Genomic DNA, 22,034 nt, shown 5'->3' with positions numbered 1-22,034 from the left:
TTTGAGCATTTTAAAACTATCATCCTAATATTTTCTAGCTTCCACTAATTATGGCATATTGACCACTGCCAAGTAGTCTTGCTGGTCCTATAAGGTAATGTGTATTGCTAGCCTCAGTGATGGATTTAAGAATTTCATTCTGGTTTGGGGCAGTTTTACTATCATTTTCTAAGGTGGGATTTAAGGGGGCACCTGAGTGGCTTAGTTGGTTAAGAGTTCAATTTCGGCTCAGGTCATGATCTCAAGGTTCATGAGTTCAAGCCCCACATCAGGGTCTGTGCTGACAGCTCAGAGCCTGGAGGCTATTTCAGATTCTGTGTCTCCTTCTCTCTCTGCCCCTCCCCTGCTCACACTCTGTCTGTCTGTCTCTCTCTCTCAAAAATAAATAAACTTTATAAACACACACACACACACACACACACACACACACACACACAGAAAGAAAAAAAAGTGAGATTTAAGATCTCCTTACATCTGTAACCTGATATCTTTCATCAATTTTGGACAATTTTTGGCCAGTATCACATGTTGCTGAATCACAATGATTTCTCCTCTTTGTTGCTTGAACTGCAATTTCAAGTATATTAGATAATATCCCCACATTCTATATGTCTCAAGTGATTTTTTTAATTTCTAATTTCTGTTATATTTTCAATGTTTTAGTCTTGACATTTTTCTATTGACTTATATGTAGTCCACTATTTTTTTTTCTTCTCCTGATTCTAACCTACCCTATTTAAATTTTTTCAAGTAGTTGTAATTTTTCCAGTTGTAGAATTGATTATTCTATGATTCTAGTTTTCTTATGAAATTCTTCATTATATTATCTATTTTCTTAACATATTAATCACAATTATTTCAAATTCTATTTCTGATTAACTTCAATATTTGAATCCCGTATTATTTTACTTGAGCTTCCCTTTTTAAAGTCTTTTTTTTTTTTTGTCATTTGGTTTTGTTTGTCAAGTGCCTGGTAATTTTTTATTGAATGCCTTTTTTGATTTCTTAGCCTTTCACCTAAGGGAAATGTCATGTAAATAACAGCACAGCATACTGTCAGTCTAATCAAAATGTATTTAACTATTGGTCCATATCATTGACCATCATCTCTTGGCTGCTTCATTTGCTCCTTGAGACTTGTTAATATTTTCAAGATTTTTCTAGCTGTGCTTGGCGGTCCAAGTAGAACTTCATGGAATGTCCATTCTCTATATTATTAAAGAAAATTTATGACATGTCAAGGGAGGGATTTGTAAATTACACATGGAAAGATGTCAGGACATGTTTGTGTATGGCCTTATTCCTTTTTAAAAATTTCTTTAATGTTTATTTATTGTTGAGACACAGAGAGAGACAGAGCGTGAGCAGGGGAGGGGTAGAGATAGAGGGAGACACAGAATCTGAAGCAGGCTCCAGACTCTGAGCTGTCAGCACAGAGCTCAACACAGGTCTCAAATCCAGGAGCAATGAGATCATGACTTGAGCCCAAGTCGGACACTAACTGACTGAGCCGCCCAGCCACCCAGGCCTTATTTTATTCTTCATGCAGGAGGCACAGAGGTTAGAATGTATGTCCTGATGGAATAGATAGCTTTCTGCAGAATTTCACCTTCTAACAGCAAATTAATCTCATGTGCAAATAGTCATGCTTTTCATTATGTTTGCAAATTTTCAAACATTTTAAAGTCATGCAAATGTAGTATTGTTATCCAATGTGTAAATTGTTAATGTATGTCTGGGTGACAGTACATAGAAATATTTCCTCTAATGTGTAAACCATGAATGCATTTGACTTCAACACATAAACATAATTTTATATGACATTACCATGGCTATAAGCACTAGGCTTTATTCAAAAAGCATTCAATTAAGTAACAGTGAGCATGCATTTTCCCATTTTCTATTGCTTTAGTCCTCAAAGTAATCTAGGGAATTCTCACCATAAAAATGTAAATGACTTTGTAAATATTATCTCTAGAGTAGAGAGATTCGAGAATAACCGTATCCAAAGATATGGAGAGGATATTTTAAAATGTTCTGCTTATTGGTAGTGTCTTGCATGGGAAGGGAGGCAAGCCTATGACTTCTACTTCCTGAGGACAGTCTGTATGTCTAGCTCGTTTGCCTCTGTCTCCTTAGTTCAAAGTGTCTCACACAGTGTCTACCATATGGTAGGGACACAGTCAATATTTGTTTAATAAATGGATAAATAGGAGAATAATCTTTAAACATGAAAGAGTATTAGTTGAATTCAGGGTAAATATAAGCAAAATAGTATATAAATAAGAATGTCAATCTCCCCTTATTAAATTGCCAGAAAGCCTCGAGGCAAAACAAAAAAATTCCATATCCTTAAATATTAAGGAATTGTTAGAACTTTGTCATTTATTTTGCTGAAATGAACTAGGTTCTTGGTCTGAGGTTCTACTTTCTTAAATGAAGATAAACTCTACGTAGTATATATGATATTGTCATACAAGTTAATGATAAAAATATTTTCAACAATAATGGAACCAGCAAAATTCTGGAGAATTTACTGTAGTACTCATCCTCATTTTTTGAAAAAGCATTTCAAATAATATAATTATAAAGCTTGAAATGACCTAACATAGTCTTCCTGCTCATTTCTCCACCACTGTGTAGGGTAGTAACATAAATACTTTTAAAAGGTTTCAATTTCAATTTTTAATGTCCCTAAAATTTTACCATATAAAATTGATGCAATTTAGAGCCTCGTAATCCTTATTAATTCAAAAAATCTCCTTTTAGATTCCAACCCCCAAATTTTTCCACAGACATTAGGATATGAATATATTTCTAAAAGTGGCAACTATTACAATGTTTTGTCTGTAAGCAAAACAATCTCATTATATAAAAAAGTTAAACAATGTACTTTTTTATAATGAGTTAAAAGCACCCACACCATATTTCGGGAGATAATCTCAATCAACATACTGGTGACCATCACCGCTGCTAATTTTACTCATTTAAATATTCTCTTTTTCTTTAGGGGCTTTTAAGAAATTATCACCAACATGTCACTTTTTTTTACTTCTACAACTAACCAAATCCTGACTCGCTTAACTGTGCTCAAAAGGTACTTTAAGTTTGTTTTATTTTTCAGATTTAAGTTTAAGTTTTAACTTTAATTTATTTTTTAGATTTTGTATCCCTTTATATGCTGCAAACCTAAGCTATGTTTGAACAATGTTCTAAGGAGCCCTGTATAGGCTTTAAACAAGCTGTTTTCTTCTAATGAAGACAATAGTGCATGGGGCACCTGAGTGGCTCAGTGGGTTAAGTATGTGACTCTTGACCTGAGCCCAGGTCATGATCTCACGGGTTTGTGAGGTTGAACCCTGCATCAGGCTCTGCACTGACATTGCAAGACTGCTTTAGGATTCTCTGTCTCCCTCTTTCTCTTTCCCTACTCATGCTTGCTCTCTCTTACATAAAAAAATAAATGAATAAAAAAATAAATAATCGAACAAGCAAACAAACATAAAAAAAAGCAGACAGTAATGAAACTCTGTAATGGTGAAAGAGCCAGTATGACAAAATCTGCTTCTATGAATATATGTCACAACAAGTACTGAGTAGGCCATCAAATACTTGGCTTGGGTTTCCTCTTGGTCATAGGACTTCAAAAACATTTTCTTTGTAGAAACTTTTCCACCAAAAATATAATAATAGCAATAGAGTAGAACCTTTGAAGACATAGGTTGTTGATGAGAACTATTATTTAATCAACTCAGTATTTTTTTTATATACCCAAACCTGAATATAGGCATTCCAATTCAGCTTGATATATATATTTTTTTCTTTATGCATCATCCTCCCTACCTTATTTCATTTTTAGTACATTAACTGATTAATTTAAAAAACTGATTGGTCAAAACACATATTTTAGGGCACTTCTACTTCCATTTCAGTCTAAGAAAACAAGTTCATTTGACTTCATTACAGAATGGATCTGATTAAATTTGGGGAGCATGGTTGGTCCTACCTTTAGGCAGAAACATATTTGCCCAGGATATATAATTGGAAGAAAAGAACCTCTCATGCTTTCCTGTTAACATGCTTTTAAATAATTGGGGTAAGTCCATTCCACACAATGCAGAGGGGCCGAAACTAGGGTAAGGCATTTGCCTCAGGTGCAAAAATTAAAGGGGTACTGAAGAGCTCAGTAGTCAAGATAAGCAACATTTTAATATAGTATTTAAGGAATAAAATTAATGAAAAATTATCCATGATTGATAGAAAATAATTTTATTTTTTTTAACGTTTATTTATTTTTGAGACAGAGAGAGACAGAGCATGAATGGGGGAAGGTCAGAGAGAGAGGGAGACACACAATCTGAAACAGGCTCCCGGCTCTGAGCAGTCAGCACAGAGCCCGAAGTGGGGCTCGAACTCAGGGACCCCAAGATAGTGACATGAGTGGAAATCGGACGCTTAACCGACTGAGCCACCCAGGCACCCCTAGAAAATAATTTTAAAGAAAGACAGAATCAGCACTACTTAACTATTAACTTCTTTTACTTCAGTTCCAATATGGTTTGGCACTGTATTTTACCCTGCTTTTCTTATTTTCTTTTTTAAATCGCCCTTTAATTTTTGCACCCAAGGCAACTGCCTCACTCACCTTATCCTAGCCCTGTCCCAACACTGGAGGTTTTCCTTTGTTAGCATTGAAAGAAGTAAAAATTTAAGAAAACGCAGTGAGAATTCAAGCCACACAGTCTTTTTTTCCCCTTTCTATTGTCATATCTTTATGATGTGCATCTCAGACTCTAAAACTGGAAATTACTTATTTAAAGATATTTACTATCATCCTAGAACCATCCCTTCAACCAGATTCTTACTGAATATATGTAAGGGAGCTGGGGCACCTGAAAGGCTCAGTCAGTTAAGCGACTTCCGCTCAGGTCATGATCTCACGGTTTGTGAGTTCAACCCAGGCGTCAGGCTCTGTGTTGACAGTTCAGAGGCTCTTAGAATTCTGTGTCTCCCTCTCTCGTTGCCCCTCCCCTGCTCGTGCCCTGTCTCTCTCTCATTCTCAAAAATAAATAAACGTTAAAAAATATATATGTGTAAGGGACGTATATACTTCTAGGAACCTGCACTTTAAAATAAATACCAAGTAATTCTGTTGCAGGTTGTCCAAGGATAATTCCTGGAAAAATTCTTGACTAGATTCTAACAGCTGTTCACTATTGCTTATGTCTCTCTTGACAGAGCAAAGTTTTCTTAAGAGTAACGACATGGTTAAAAAAAAAAAAAAAAAAGAAAAGAAGGGGCGTCTGGCTTAGTCGGTTAAGCACCTTCTTCAGCTCAGGTCATAATCTCACGGTTTTTGAGTTCAAGCCCTACGTTGGGCTCTGTGCTGATAGCTTGGAGCCTGGAGCCTGCTTCAGAGTCTCTGTCTCCCTCTCTCTACCCCTCCCCTGCTCAAGCTCTGTCTCTCTCTCTCTCAAAAACAAATAAACAGTAAAAAAAAAAAAAAAAAAGAATGGAAGAGAAAAGAAAAAAAAAGAAAGAAAGAAAGAAAGAAAGAAAGAAAGAAAGAAAGAAAGAAAGAAAGAAGAAAAAAAGTGGCCAGAAACTGTGTCTGGTTGTGTTCAATACAATGCCCCTCTCCCCTGCAATGTGGCATTTTTATGTGTTTTTATGTTTTAATGGGGCTTTCACAGCTATGTAACTTTTATTAAGTTGGTCAGTTTGGAAATTTAAAGTAGAATCTATTTGGCATTCTAAAAATGTTAGTAATTGGTGAATCCCATGCCTAGTTGATCTGGATTTAATTTTATATGCTTTGTAGGAAATTTACCATTTAAATTATTTTACATTAAAAAATCAGAATAAGAATACATTGTATGTCATTATATAATGTAGATCTATGTGCTTATAAATGTACCTACATCCTACAATGGGAGTCTTAATATTTTCCTATAATCTCATGAAGATTTAAATGTACATTTTCTAACTTCTACCTCTTTTCATATTGTGTCAGTTTATTAGTGTTATGATAATCAGGTTCCAGGAACTAGACATATTGAAACCACCTGGACTGTTCACTAACATACAGATTCCCAACCTTGCTCCACTATATAATAATTGGAAATTTCTAAGAATGGAGCCTAGGAATCTGTATTTTTTGAAATTATTTTATGTTTATTTTTATTTTTTTTAATTTTTGACAGAGACAGAGCATGAGTGGGAGAGGAACAGAGAGAGAAGGAGACACAGAATCCGAAGCAGGTTCCAGGCTCTGAGCTGTTAGCACAGAGCCCAACACAAGGCTCGAACCCACGAACCATGAAATCCTGACCTGAGCTGAAGTCCGATGCTTAACCGACTAAGCCACCCAGGCGCCTCTAAGAATCAGTATTTTTAACGTTCTTCCCTAAATAATTCTGCTGTATTCTAAACCCTAAACCTTAAGTATTACTAGGGTGTTAATCTTTCTGTTTGTGATATATATATATGAAAACATATATATATATATATATATATATATATATATATATATATGTTTTCATGTAGCGCACTGTATGTTTTTCAGTGTGGTAGTTTGGTGTAAGGGTTCAATCTTCCAAGCATCTCTGCCCATTTGCTAATTGGCCTCCAAATGCAGAGGAATGTGTGATTGCTCTTCCCCATTTCATGAATAGCAAGATAACAGAATAGCATGGTCAATAACAAGAGTCATGGCTGAGAAAAACCTGTAATTCAGATTTCTCTCTGATGCTTTTTCTGGGGTGTTTATGTTTTATGTTTTATGTCATATCTTTATAGCTGTGTCTGCATGGTAGCTGACATACAGAGCCAGACCAATAATCCATCTGGTTGTATATAACAGCATTCTTGCTCTAGAAATGAACCTAAGAGGAGGTACAGGAAAGACATATTCTTAATTCTTTTAGTACAAGTATCGATTACTTATAGATTTCTTTCCTGAAAGAAAAAAATATTTAAATTTTGACCAACTTCACCAACACAAGACCAGTTCCATGAGCACATTGTCAACCTTAGATGATATAAGACAGCACTTCCATTCATGTATCTGTTTATACGCTCTGAACCATTCCTCCTCCCCTCCCTATCTCTCTATCTTTATATTTCTCTCCTTCTCTCTCTTTCTGTGTCCATTCATCTTCCTAACTTTTCACTACATCCTCAATCACTTTCTTTCCAAATTGCAATTTCTATTTTACTTGTTGACTTCACATACTATTCAACACATTTAACACACTTTCTGATGCCAAAGTTTCACATTGCCCTCAGCAAAGTCAATAAATACCATTGACATACCAGAGTCACATGTCCAGGAACTAGTGTCTTCCCTGTGGAATTCAAGTTTACAGAAATCAGCTAGATAACCACACAGAAGTCCCATCTGCAAATCAGAGCCTCTATAGGTAACACAAGAGCATTGGCAAATGCTTCTTAATAGCAATATTAATAGCACAGTTATGTTTGGAGCCACAATGCATTATTTGCATTATTAAAATTCTTACTAGATAATTTTCATGAACAGGCTTAACAACATCAGAGCAATAAGAGGATATCCCTAGAATACCAGGGTCTTGTGGTACAAAATAAATGGTGTCATTTAATGCCAGCCCTCACGAATGCTGAAGGAATATGTATGACTCAGAATCACCATGCCCTCATCTTACTTCTTGAAATATTGGTGGCAGCTCATTAACTGTCTCACATCAAAAGAATTTCTTTTTATGAGATATACAATTGTTCATGACAACATACCATCATAAGCCATTTATAAAGATACTCAGGATGTTTGATTATTGGATGAAACATATTTAGCCTAATGCATGAATATGGCCACATGAGTGATTTTTTGTCTTTTAATGGTTCAATTACCTAGGAACTTTAGTAACTGCTCTGGATGAAAGACTAACTTCTGAATCTTGGAAACTAGCACCCACTCTAGTTTTAGCACCCACATTAGTTTCTCATTGTCCTTGATACCAGGCATTCTGATATTAGTATTCAGAAGGGAGCTCAGTATCTTGGAAAATGTGCACAGGCCACTGTCTCTTTGGTTCTCTTGTCAGGCAGCTTAAAGGTTAACTTGGATTCTCCACCCCCAAAATAAGACATTTTGTCTGTTTAAATCACACCTGGCTTTCAAAAAAAAAAAAAAAAAAAAAAAAAAAAAAAAAAAAAAAAAAAAAAGCCCAGTGATTACTTTAAGAAAAAACTATTATTCAAATTCAGATATATACAAAAATAAGATTAAAAAACTCCATTTTCCTTCGCTCCAATAATCATCAATCCATGGACAATCTTATTTGTTCTGACCAGTTTTACATTATAGTTCCCTACACTCTAGTGTAACATGTTTCTGTCTCCTCTGCATCTCATATAAATTAGAGGTGAGAGCTAGAAATTTGATTAGATTGAAGTTAGACAGTTTTGAAATACTACTTTATAGGTGGTATTATATGTTTTGTTCAAGAGATGTGTAATAGCTGTTTGTTCTTTTTTGAGTCATGTTGGCAATTGATGATCATTGCTTAAGTCTGTTGCTTGATTAGTTGTAGAATAGCGATAGTCTAATTGATTCAATATTTATGAATTTAGTAACTGAAATACTCATATAAAGAGAAACTTTCTCTTATCAACTATTTGGTTACCCTGAATTACAGTTCATATAGTAAATGCTAGACAAACGCTTGTTTCCCTTCTTTCTTATGTTTAAAAAATAATGAACTAATTTCTATCATCATAACATCAACATCATAACATCAGTGTGTTATTTTTCCTTGTTTAAATTTTGCTTGTTTTCAATATCTTTATGAGCTGTGTTTTAATATCTTAATGAATCTGTTCTATTGCTGTTATTATGCTTGTCAATGCTCAAATTTTATCAGCTTTGACTACTGGGAGTCTATTTAGGTTGGTTATTAATTTTTTTCTCCATAACTCTGGTATTGTTATTTTCCTTGTTCCATAAGTATTTCTCATAATATTTTTTATCAAACAATGATGACAATGGGCCATATGTTATTTCATTATAGGTAGGGAATGGCGATAATATAATTCTAAAATATTTAAGAATGATAATATTCTGATTTTATCAATTCTTCTTCTTTTATTAGTTGAAGATACACATTCTCCATCAACTCTTTGAATATCTTAATTAATAGTGTGTACTAGAAAGGCAGGATAAATATATTTTTAAATGTATTTTTATTTGCTGATATTTTATAATATTAGTTGGTTTTCTTTAAAAGGTCCCATAAGTGAAATGGAAGAGTAAATCATTGATATTAACGTTTCATACTACCTGTGTCTACATCCTATTTGTTACGTTTCAGTTAATTTTTAGTGGAAGCATAGTGTTTGTTCTTCTTTTTCTTGACTTTGGGCTCAGTCATGAGACTTACTTTGGCTAAAGGCATGTTCACAGCCATGAAAAGTTAAGTAGCTTGACATGTGCTTGTGTAGTTGGGCTTTCTTTCTTGCCTTCTGTCATTGTCATGAGAAGAACATTTTCATCAGTCTGCTGCTGACCCACAGAGGATGGCAGAAATATAGAGGACCCCATCTTCTGCTTGGAGTCAATCCCAGACAAAACCATTCTAGAACACCTGACCTCCCGGCACCCCAGACACGCGAGAAAGAATCTATGATTTTTGTTTAATCATAGAGTTTGAGGGTGTTTTATTTCATAAGATAGTAGTGGTGATAGATGAGGGATATAATGACTAGTGAGGATACTATATTATCATGAACTGATAGTTCATGTTGTTAGTGGTACTCCTATATTCTCCAACAAAGAGTTCATGAATTCTCAAGCTTCTTCAGTCACAGAAAATATTATGTTTATCAAACGGAATTAATGAAAGCAATGATATTAATGAATATTAATGAATTATATTAAATGTTAATATATTAAATGTAAAAGTTAAATTATAAGCCTTGTAGATTAAAATAAAGGAGAAAATCTATACAACCCTGGTCTAGCAAAAGATTTCCCAGAAAACAAAAAAGTAAAAAACAAAAAGCAGTATGCATAAAGGAAACCTTGATAAGTTGGACTTCATTCAAATTAAAATCTTCTATTCTTTAGAAAATGGCACTTAAAAATGAAATTTAAAGTTATAGACCATGAGAAAATATTTATATCTATTGACAAAAGACTTATACTCAGAATTTATAAAACATTTTTAACAACTCAATGGTAAGAATACAAATAACCCAGATAAAACATGGGCAAAAGACTGGAATAACTACTTCCCAAAGAAGTCATATGAATGTCCAAAGAGCAAATGGAAATATCTTTATCATTAGTCACCAGAGAAATGACAATTAAATCAAATGAGACACCAAAACGCCTCCATTATAATGGCTGCAGTACCAAGTGTTGGAGAGAATGTGGAGCAACTAGAATTGCCATGGTTGAAGTGGAAAGTAGTACAACCACTTTAAAAAACTGTCATTTTTTTTTTTTTTTTTTTTACTGCAAGTTTGTACTTTTTGACTCCTTATACCCATTTGGCCTACCCCCAACCTTCCACTTTTGGCTATAACCAATCTGTTCTTTGTGTCTAACTAGATTTTGGGGGGGGGATCCTTGCTTTTTGTTTTTTTGTTTTTGTTTATATTCCACACATTGGTGAGATCACATAGGATTTGTCTTTCTCTTATTTCATTTAACATAATGCCCTCAAGGTCCATCCATGTTGCCACAAATGTCAAGATTTCATTTTTTTTTTTTTTAACTGTAGAACGCTCCACGAATGTTCATGTCACCCTTTCACGGGGCCATACTGATCTTCTCTGTATCATTACAATTTTAGTATATGTGCTGCCGAAGACAGCACTAGATTTCATTCTTTTTTATGACTGAATAATATTCATAAAAATATCTCACATAATATTCAAATATACATCTCACATAGTAATATCCATGTATATATGTTTCTGTATCTTGGCTATATTATAAACATGCTGCAATGAACAATGGGGTTGCACGTATCTTTTTGAATTAATGCTTTTCATTTCTCTGGATAAATACCTAGCATTGAAACTGATGGATCATATAATAGTTTCATTTTTAAGTTTTTGAGAAACCTCCACAGTGTTTTCCATAGTGGTTACACCAATTGCATTCCCACCAGGAGTGCACAAAGGTTCCCTTTCTCTACATCTTTGCCAACACTTGTTATTTTTTATCTTTTTGAAAATAGCCATTCTAACAAGTGTCAGGTGATAGCTCATTGTGGTTTTAATTTGCCTTTCCCTGATGATTGGTGTTGTTCAGCATCTTTCCATGTACCTGTTCAACATCTGTATGTCTTCTTTGGAAAATGTCTATTCAGATCCTCTGCCCTCTTTTTTTTTAATGTTTTTTTTTTATTATTTGAGGGGGAGAGAGAGAGAGAGAGAGAGAGAGAGAGAGAGAGAGAGAGAGAACAAGTGGGAGAGGGGCAGAGAGAGAGGGGAACAGAAGATCCGAAGCCAGCTTGGTGCTGACAGCAGACAGCTCTCTGTGGGGCAGCAGACAACCCTATGTAGGGCTTGAACTCACGAACTAGGAGATGTTGACCTGAGTCAATGTAAGATGCTTACTGACTGAGCTACCTAAGCACCCCTCCCCTATGCACTTTTTAATTACGAATCTTTCTGTTGAGTTGTGATTTCTTCTATATTTTGGATATTAACCCTCTTTCATACATATCATTTTCAAATATTTTCTTCCATCCAGTAGGTTGTCTTTTCATTTTTGTTGGTAGTTCCCTTTGCTATGTAGAAGCTCTAAGTTTGAAGCAGTCCCACTTGTTTATTTTTGCTTTTGAGGTCTTTATTTTTTATGTCAAATTCAAAAAATCACCACTAAACCTATTTTTATTTTCTAGGGAATTGGCTATACTGAACTTTTTAAAGTGATAAGCATGACTCAATTTTTAAAAATTACCTAATAGCAAAAAGAATAGTCAACCAAATATTGTAATGAACATTTATTGAGTGCCTTTTTCTATCCCAGGACTATTCTCAAAACATAACTTCCATCATCTCTTTTAATCTTTGTGACAGTATTATAAAGTAGATGCCATCACCATGTGCTTGGCAGGTCTTGAGCAGAGTACATGCTGGTTAAGTACATTTTGAATAGATTATCCCCACTTTGTGGATGAAGATGCTAAAGCTTTGAGGGGCTAAGTCACTTGTCCAAGGCCCACTCACTGTCAGTGATAGAGCCAAGTCTCAGACTCCTATCAATCTGCAGACAAGATTATACTCTCAGCTCCAAAGCCTAAGATTCTTCTCATGCCTGACAAGTCAAGTAGAGATTCTTTTTTTTTTTTTTTTTTGAACACTTCTCTATCATCAATGATATGAGAACAATTTGTCCCTTCCTTTAAAGGAACAGTTTAATCTCCAGCATTTGCTCTAAAATTGCTAGCCTTGCAAATAGTGTCAAATGTCATTTAGCCACAAGCATTCTATTTGGGCTGTGCTGTGCATATTTTATGAAGTTGTTCCTACTCTTTCTTCAGCCCTTAAATCAGTAGAGAAGGTAAATTAGGAAAGTATTACCAATTGAATGCCAAAATTGAGAAATGGTTAAGAAGTCTTTCCTCCTGAAGTGGCTGGAGCCATAACAAATTCTTACCATTTTGAAAAAGTGGGGTTTGGAATAAGGAAGAATATAGAGTCACAGAGTTTGTGTTTGATTTCCTGTGAGGAAGTCTGGTTGTCTGTCTCCAGTGATGAAATTCAATGTATAATTGCAGTAAAACTATGACTATGCAATGTTTGGAAATTCTACTGAGTGAATTGAAGCAGTCTGGACATGTATGATAAAAGTTAAATATGTAGGGATGGTTCCAGAGCTAGAGCCAGATTCTGCAAGGGAACTCTTTCTCAAAGAATAGGGCATCTATCTTAGGATATCTATAGGCGGACATAGTGCTGTAGCTTTATAATTTGTGTGTGTGTGTACAAATTATAAATGGTTATACTTTAATATATTGTAACGTTGCATATATGTACATATATATAAGCTCATAAACATATATGTAATACTTTAGAGACAGTGCTCTTATAAGAGCCAGGTGCTTTCATGCCCATGGCCTCATTATAATTCATATGAACACCATAGTGTTGACTTCTTTAAAAAAAAAAAGTCTCCACTTCATAATCCCAAAGCAGTTTTTAACAATTACAAGGTTATTTTTATATTTATTAACTTCCCTTATAAATATTGAACCTAAAAAAATCCACCAAAAAAATGGAAATTTTCTCTCAACTAAGTAAGAATATCAGAATATGAAATAAGAATACCTGTACATGACATAGCAAAAAGGGAAGGGGGCAAATCACTTTTCTTAATGTGTTTTTTTTTTCTGTTATGGTAGTAACAATTAATAACAAAATACTAAGAATTCATTATTGTGGCATTATTATAATGAAAAGATCTAGCTATTGCCCTGTCTTGAATTTTGTTCATATGAAAGTTGTACTACATTTTAACAGTAGGAAGCATATTGGCTATATTATTACCATTCATCATTGAAAAGGTCAAAGTAGAAATTCCAATATGGCCTAGATTAAATACACAAATAAGTACTCAAAAAAGGTGAGGACACTAAATTTGGAATCCTGGACAAGAATTCCCTACTTCTGCTTAGATTCTCTTCATTCAGTCAGGAGCAGAAAACTGGCTGTCTCCCCAATAGCTGTGAAAGGCAAGCTTAGTATCATTGTAATAGACGAGTCTCTCACATTTTAAATTGGTAAAATTTAACAGTTCCACTTGTACCCTCTTCAAACTCTAAAGGAAATATCATTCCACAATGAAATGTTTTGCATTTATTTCTCACATTTGTGTTGGATTTAAAAGCATGTCCTAAGTTTGTTAAAAATTTCAAGATTTCAGGGATGAAACTGAATCATTTCTATAGGAAATAAACTAAAAGTCTCAGAATCTTGTCTTTTACCTAGCTCTATTATAAAAATATAAATCTTCAAGGAAAAGACTTTTCTTTTATTCCTCTGAATTCATTAACTTAATTTTAGATTTATAGTAAAGGAACAATAAATAGCATTTTGGCTCGTTTGTTCATTTTATAAAATTTAAATCATTGTTTTTAATTATAACATACAGTAATCACTTATTCCAGAATTAACTTATCATTTTTTAAAGTTTATTTATTTATTTTGAGAGAGAGAGAGAGTGTGTGTGTGCATGTGTGTGAGTGAGAGAGGGGCAGGAAGAAGAGGAGAGATAGAATCCCAAGCAGGCTCTGTGCTATCGGCACAGAGCCCAATGTGGGGCTCAAATGCACCAACCATAAATCATGACCTGAGCCAAAATCCAGAGTCAACACTAAACCAACTGAGCCACCCAGATGCTCCAACTTATAATTTTGCAATATCCCTGAGATCTCCTTTGTAGATATCATGAAATTATAAAAGTAAAACAAAGTTCTTATCTGAGGACAAAATATAGCTACTTATTGGAGTGGCATAATAGTAACAAATAGGCTGGGTTATTTAAAACTCATTTTGAATAACAAATATTATAACACACTCTGCATTTCCATTGTTTGTCTTGTCGTCCTGGTGCTAGCTTATATTGTGGGAGTAGAATGAGTAATGTCAGCAGGCATAATGAAGTGTACTTTTCCAAGAATAATCATCACACTCATTCTTGGTTTAAATAAAAATTGCTTAAGATCTTAAATAAATGTATTTAAGAATCATCTGGGTAGCAAGTTCAAAATGTAGATTTCTAGGCTCCATGCCCATAAATTTTGTGTAGAGGGCAGGAACATGAATTTTAAAATAACATACACCCCAGTGACAAAAAGGAAGGTCCAGCCCACACATGAGAGGTATTGTCTTCAGGCTTCCTCCAATCCTGAATCTCTTTTTCTCCCTATGACTGCTAGCAACGTAACACACTTGGCATGACTAGGTAAGCTGTATTCTCCTGGGTGTTACTGCTCCATTTATAGAACCTGTTAAGATTTATCCAGTACGTAGATGGCAGAGGGATGATAAAAACTGAGGAGCTTTGCAGAGCCATTCTAAGTTCCATGTCTTTTAAATAAAACTGATAAATTATACACAATTCATAAGAACCCATTGCCCTGCAAGATTTTAAGTTCAATATCCAAATAAAAAGAAGCCTCTTTATGGCAAATTTATTTAATAAGTACAATGAGTTTTTCTCTGAAGTTGCACCAACAGAAATGGCTTTTTTTTTTACTGTCATTTTCACACATTTTACCAGCATTAAGTGGAAAAAATTGCTCACACTAATAAGGAGGCATGCATAAATATTGTATAAAATTCTTATTTAAAATTAAGAATCTCTCTTTAGCAGCAGTGCTCAAAGGAAAAAAAAATCACCCTATGTCTAGTAAAAAAAAAAAATTCAAGAATCATTTCAAGCACAAAAACATGTCTAGCTCTTACGAAAAAAATTGACAGTAGCCATAAGGAAGGAAGTTAAACATATTTCTTTCCCAAAATATAACTACCCAATTATAGCAGCTGACAGACAGAATGGCATTCCCACTACTTCTTCAACAATTGTCATTCTACGTCATACAGAAGTTTCTTACTTGAATGAGGTACAATTGCCTGTGGCTAGAGATGAGTGTTGAGCCAAAAATATTTCTATTGGATCTGCATACGAGAACAAGTCATGGGCTTTCCTGCTCAGCCTAATGGTTCTAGAGAAACTCCTGGAACATAATCTTTTTCTCAAGGCAGTTTCTTTACCTGTAGTCCATCAGGTAGTTGATGAACTACATTAACTTACCCTGTTCCCTTTCATGTGTACTTGAACTAACAACATTAAATAGTGAGATTTTAAAAGATGGAGAATAATTCCAAAAATAAAATTATTTTAATGTCAAACAACCTAAAGAAACATGAATTTAATTCAGGAAAACCAGATTCTAGTTATGTGCATGGTTATATATTCATACATATCTACATATTGTATATATCATATAATAAATATATTACTATTTTAATTTTTTTAATTGAAGGATAACAAATATATATAGTAAAGCACACAAAGTTACCTAACTTTAAGTGTTATGTTTAATGTTTTTATACATTTTTAACATTTTAATGTTAGAAGGTACTAATTTTTGTGACCACTAACTGGATAAATAATATTTCTGTAACATTTTAATATTTATTAAATTAAGTTAGTCTGCTTTTGAACTCCATGTAAATAGAATTACAGACTATATACTAGTTTGTGTCTGAGTTATTTTACTTAACAAAATACTTCTGGGATTCAATTATGATGTTTAGTGTATCAGCATTTCAGTTTTTTATTGTTGCATTGTATTTCATTTTATAAACTTATCAGTTTGTTCATTTTCCTACTGAAGAACATTTGAGTTGTTTCCACTTTAGGGTCATTATGAATATAACTGCTATGGACATTCTTGTACATGTCTTTTTTTGGAAATATGTACTAATTTCTTTTGGACTTATACTTTGGAATAATGTAAGTGCTTGGCTATTGGTTTAGCTTCAAACATTTTTTTTTTCCCAAGCGGATTCATGTTAGTCCAGGTTTTCCTAGAGTCAGACACTAAAATGGGACTAAATGTACAAAGATTTTATTAGGGAAAGCACCTGTGAGAGAAAATAGAGGGACAGCTGGGGAAGTCTGAGAGACCTATCAAGGGGCAATGCAAATCTGAACACCTCATTAAGGAAAGGAAGAAGTGAGGTTGGGTGAGTATCAACCTCAGGGTTCGGTAGTAACCAAGTCCTAGGGAATTTTGGTAAGGCAATCAGGGAGGCGCCTAGGAGTGGAATCAGAGGGCACATTCTTATGGCTCCCCATCCGTTCTGTACATAAAAGTATGAGAATTCTGGTTGTCTAATAGCTTCATCAACATTTGGCATTATCAATCTTTAATTTTAGCCATAATGGTGAGAGTGCAGTGGAATCTCACTATGGTTTTAATTTTTGTTTTCCTGGTGACTAAAGATGTTGATTACTTTTTCAAATGCTTACAGGTTGTTTTGCTTTTCTTTTTTGTGAAGTCCCTTGAAGTCAAACATTTTGTCCATTTTTTTGGATTATATTGTATGCTTTATTCTTGCTTATTTGTGGGAGTTTTCATATGTTCTGGATATGAATCCTTTGTTGACTATATATCTATATATCTATATCTATATCTATATCTATATCTATATCTATATCTATATCTATATCTTATCCATCTTTTCCCTATTTATTTTTTATAACAATGCATTTTTGATGACCAGCGTTCTAAATTTTGGTTAAGTCCTATCTATTCATGCCTTCCTTTAATGGCTTGTACTTGGGTTCAAATTTTTTTTTTTGTCTATACCAAAGTCATGAAGATTTTCTCCTGTGTTTTCCTCTAGAATCTATGTAGTTTTACCTTTCACATTTATATATAAAACTAATCTGAAATTAACTTTTGATTATCATATGAGTTAGGGGGTTAAGATTCATTTTCCCCCGGATATCTAATTGTCCCAGCACCATTTATTGAAAATGAAACAAAACAAAACATATTCTCCCTACTGAAATTCATTAGAACTTTTGCTGTAAATCAAGTACACATTTATCTAGTAAACACTTTGTACTAATCATCATGTTATAAATAACACATTTATTCTGCATTAAAAAAAACCTAGAAAGTAAATTCTACTACACCCACTTTATGAAAAAACTGAAGCACAGAGAGGAACAAGTTAAGTGATCTCACTTAGCTAATATGTAGCAAAGCCAGGATTTAAACATAGCCACTCCAACTCCAGGACCTATGTGCCTAAGCTTTGGGTGGCCTGAATAATAAAATGTATGAAAATTCACATAATTTGTTATTTTAAATTATCTAGATATTGTTTACATGGTTCTTTTGTAAGGTAACTGATGAGTTTATAAGTTGTATGATAGTTTACAAGAAATTAAATTTTACAAATCTATACAAGGTGCCTAACTTCTCTGAGTTTTAAAATGTATAAAAACATTTATGAATCCTTATTAAAAAGTATAAAATATTTTCCAAAATTAACAAAGTAAACAAAATATGGTGAAGTTTGTAAGTGCAAAATGGCATATGATGTTGCACCATTTGAGAATGAGGGCAGCATTAAGGCAACCAGTTTTTCAAGTATTTCCAAAGAATTAGTATTGAGCACCCACAATATGCAACACACAGGAAACAGACATGGACTAACCATGTGTCCTTATCTCAAGAAACTTACGAATCTCTGAAATAATATTTTACATTATCAGCTATACTGCACATCTAAATTAGTTTGGGAATATTAATGGAAACCAGAAAGCAAATATTTCAGGCCAAAGCAAATACCTTTCTGCCCATGGGAAGGGACTAGCCACTTAGGAAGAAAAATTCTGCCTTAAGAAGGTACATTATATCACTTGAGAAGGAGGAAGGGGTTAACAGCTCTTGATAGGGAGTTAAAGTGAAGAAATAGGCCTTTCCCCACCCCTGTAGCTTAATCTTTAATAATACTTATTATATTCTAAATATAAAACTAATATATGCTTCTTACATATAATCATGTAAATATAAGTATAAAGAAGAAAGTAATAAATATTTGTATTTAAATCCTTTTGTTGTATTTTTTTTGGAATTATACAGTAACATTTATATTTATATATTCATACATATATATACATATATGCACATACACACATATATATCCCATTTTAAAAAGAAAATTGATAAATATTTTATATGTATTTGGCTTTTTTTTCACTTACTATATCTCATAATCATTACAAACTTTAAAAATGAGGTTTTAAAATAAGCATATGATAGAACATTATATAGTTCCAATCTAATCTTTTACAATTTGCTTTCACGGTTTCTATTAAAGTCTTACGAATTCTCAGGATTTTAGACTCCCACACATTCCAAACAGTATAAAATGCCTTCTAAATGTAAATGATTTACAGAGTATTCATATTTCCTTATTAGTATAACAATCAAACCTACACAAAAATAAAGAAGTCCTATGTCATGGGCCTGTGCAGAATTTATTAACCTGTAAAACCACATGAGAACTTATTATAATTCAGAAATGTATATTTTTGGAGTACAGTGATTCCCAACATGGTGTCTCTGGTCTCATAGGGGTCCATGAAATAGTAATGACAGCCTTTGAGCTATTTCCAGTATTTCAAAAAGCTGAATATAAATCATATATTTATCCACAACAAAGCAAACTGCCAAAATGGCAGAAATTGTACAACTCATATAGTAACACTGGCTATCTAATCTGAAGATTTGATTGACTGCTACATCTTTTTGATTAACTGAAAAAGGAAAATGAGTTAATTATTAGTGCATAAATTTATTGTCTGGTGAACAAAATCTTTTAAAGTTTGGTAGATGGGCAGAAATTCTCATTTTTTTTCAAAAGTGTGTTACAAGTGGTGAAGTAGTCATAAGTGTAAGTGCAAACCGTATCTTCCCACATCCCATTGACTTTAAGGATCATTAATTATAATATACATCCTAATATCAGAAATTTTCACATGTAAAAAAAAGCTGAAAACAACGGTCAGATATTTTTAATTATGAGTCACATCTTGATTTCAGTGATGGAAAAATGTATGGCCTAGAAATTAAAGTTAACAATATCTATACTTTCCATGTAGTTAGAACAATAACTTTATTAAAACTATACATGTATCATAGAATTAAGCTAATGAACTAAATATATCAAATGGCAGTAAACCTCTCAGTTATCTCAAGTTTAATTAACAGAATAATTTGCTTTGCATAGTAAAGCTTTGGGGTTTTTCCTTTTGCAGTCCCCTTGCATGGATATCATCTTAGCTAACTTAACCTCGCTGTAAAAGCAGCTTGATTAAATGCCTCACAGGGAAGAAGACAAACACTGGGAGACCATGTAATTGGGCTATTTTATTTCCAGTAGATTTTTTTAAATGTATTTATTTAAATTCAAGCTAGTTAGCATACAGTGTTATATTGGTTTCGGTAGAACCCAGTCATTCATCACTTACATATAACACCCAGTGCTCATCTCAACAAGTGCCCATCTTAAGGTCCATCACACATTTAGTCCGTCTCCTCACTCACCTTCCTTCCAGCAACCCTCAGTTTGTCCTCTGTATCTAAAAGTCTATTATGGTTTTCCTCCCTGTCTGTTTTTATCTTATTTTTCCTTTCCTTCCCCTAGGTTAATCTGTTTTGTTTCTTAAATTCCACATATGAGTGAAATCATATGATGTTTGTCTTTCTCTGAGTGACTTGTTTTGCTTAGCATGATACACTGTATTTCCATCCATATTGTTACAAATGGCAAGATTTCATTCTTTTTGATCACCAAGCAATATTCCATGACATGTATATATATGTGTGTGTGTGTGTATGTGTGTGCGTGTGTGTGTATTGGTGTATATATATATATGTGTATATATATATGTGTATATATATATATATATATATATATATACAAAGTATAAATATGTATGTGTGTATATATATATATATATGAAAAAAGTCCAATGAAATTGGTATATATATACCAATCACATCTTCTTTATCCATTCATCAGTCAATGGACATTGGACTTTTTTCATAATTTGGCTATTATTAATAGTTAACCCATGCAACAATGCTGGTTTTGCAATGAGCATGTCTTATATTTATATTACTAGAGTTACTGAGAAGATCAAAATATATGTTTCTGGAAATGTTCATATATTATTTCTTCCACTTGATGAATAAAGAATCTGCAGCTCAGAGAAGATAAAACTTTCCTGAGTTTGCCCAGCTACTTAATACTCAAGTATTGAACAATTTTGCCTAATCAATGTGTTTTTGAATGCCTCTTACCTATTACTTAATAAACATATTTTTCAATAAAATACTACAGAATTCCTCTAGCAAAATAAATTATTAAAACAGGTATGTGTTCCTTTAATAACAATAACAAAACTATAATGCTGTTTCCTTAATCTACTTATTTGGTAAATGTTAATCTACTTATTTGGTAAATTGAGATTTCTGATACCTACTCAGTATTATTGGTCTATGTTTAACTTTTTCAGGGTTTTGTGGGGTTTTTTGTTTGTTTTTTGTTTCCTGTTTTGTTTTACTGCCTCTAACAACCTAAATTTCCCATTTCAATTACAATATCACAGATTTAATATTGGATTGTGATTCCCAAATTGTGATGGGGCCTAGTCCTACCACGAATTGGGTCAATTTTAGATAGTAAAGTAGGTCAGTAGATATTTTTTTTCTACAAGATATCGACATATTTTAAGCTGTATGCTGGTTATGTCCATTTAATTTTTACCTCCATTATAAAATCATCAATAAGTATTTGCATTTAATGTTTTTACATCATGTGTTTTCATGAACCTTTTAAAAATCTTTTTTAGGCTATACTATTATGAACAAGAGAGTACAAGACAATTAATTATTTTTACTCTGTGGTATATATTTTAATGAAAGTATGTGTATTGCTCTGACATGAATAAAAGTTGCATCAGTCAATGATGGCGATCATAAAAATATACAAATATTATATGAATCTGTAACATCCACTTCATAATTCAGCAGGATTTTGACCATATAATCAGACACAATCAAATCCAAGACTCAAAGAATTTTTTGTCCATGTCAACCTATTTATTTAGATTGATGGTAACAGATGCCTCTTATGTGTAATTCATATCCTCCTGGTCTCACTTATCTTTAGGGTTTTTGGTAACTCCTTCCAGTGTGAATTATATGGTAACTAACACTGAGGTGACTGGACAATCCCACACAGGAGAACCTAACAATATCTTGCATCATTTGTCTTGTTCTACTTTTTTCACCTTTGTCCAGAGGTTTCCCTATTGATTTGCAGATTTGAGATCCCCAGAAACCACACCATATCCACATATGTATAACCCAGAAGTGAACCATAAATGCTTCTCCCATCCTCAATAGGATGGACTGTCATGGAAGTAAATATTTATTGTCTTTCCAAAA

General features: G+C 33.3%; 1 non-coding gene across 1 annotated transcript; it reads right to left on the bottom strand.

The window, feature by feature from the left end:
- Positions 1-10,750: 10,750 nt before the first annotated feature.
- Positions 10,751-10,856, bottom strand: LOC112869800 (U6 spliceosomal RNA). The gene has a single exon (XR_003224445.1). It is a non-coding gene; the product is annotated as a U6 spliceosomal RNA (small nuclear RNA).
- Between the last annotated feature and the right edge of the window lie 11,178 nt (positions 10,857-22,034).

The sequence above is a fragment of the Puma concolor genome, chromosome A3 (assembly GCF_028749965.1).
Source record: "Puma concolor isolate L17-30 chromosome A3, mPumCon1.1.hap2, whole genome shotgun sequence".
NCBI classification, from domain to species: Eukaryota; Metazoa; Chordata; class Mammalia; order Carnivora; family Felidae; genus Puma; species Puma concolor.
This window is presented reverse-complemented; position numbering and strand designations above follow the sequence as displayed.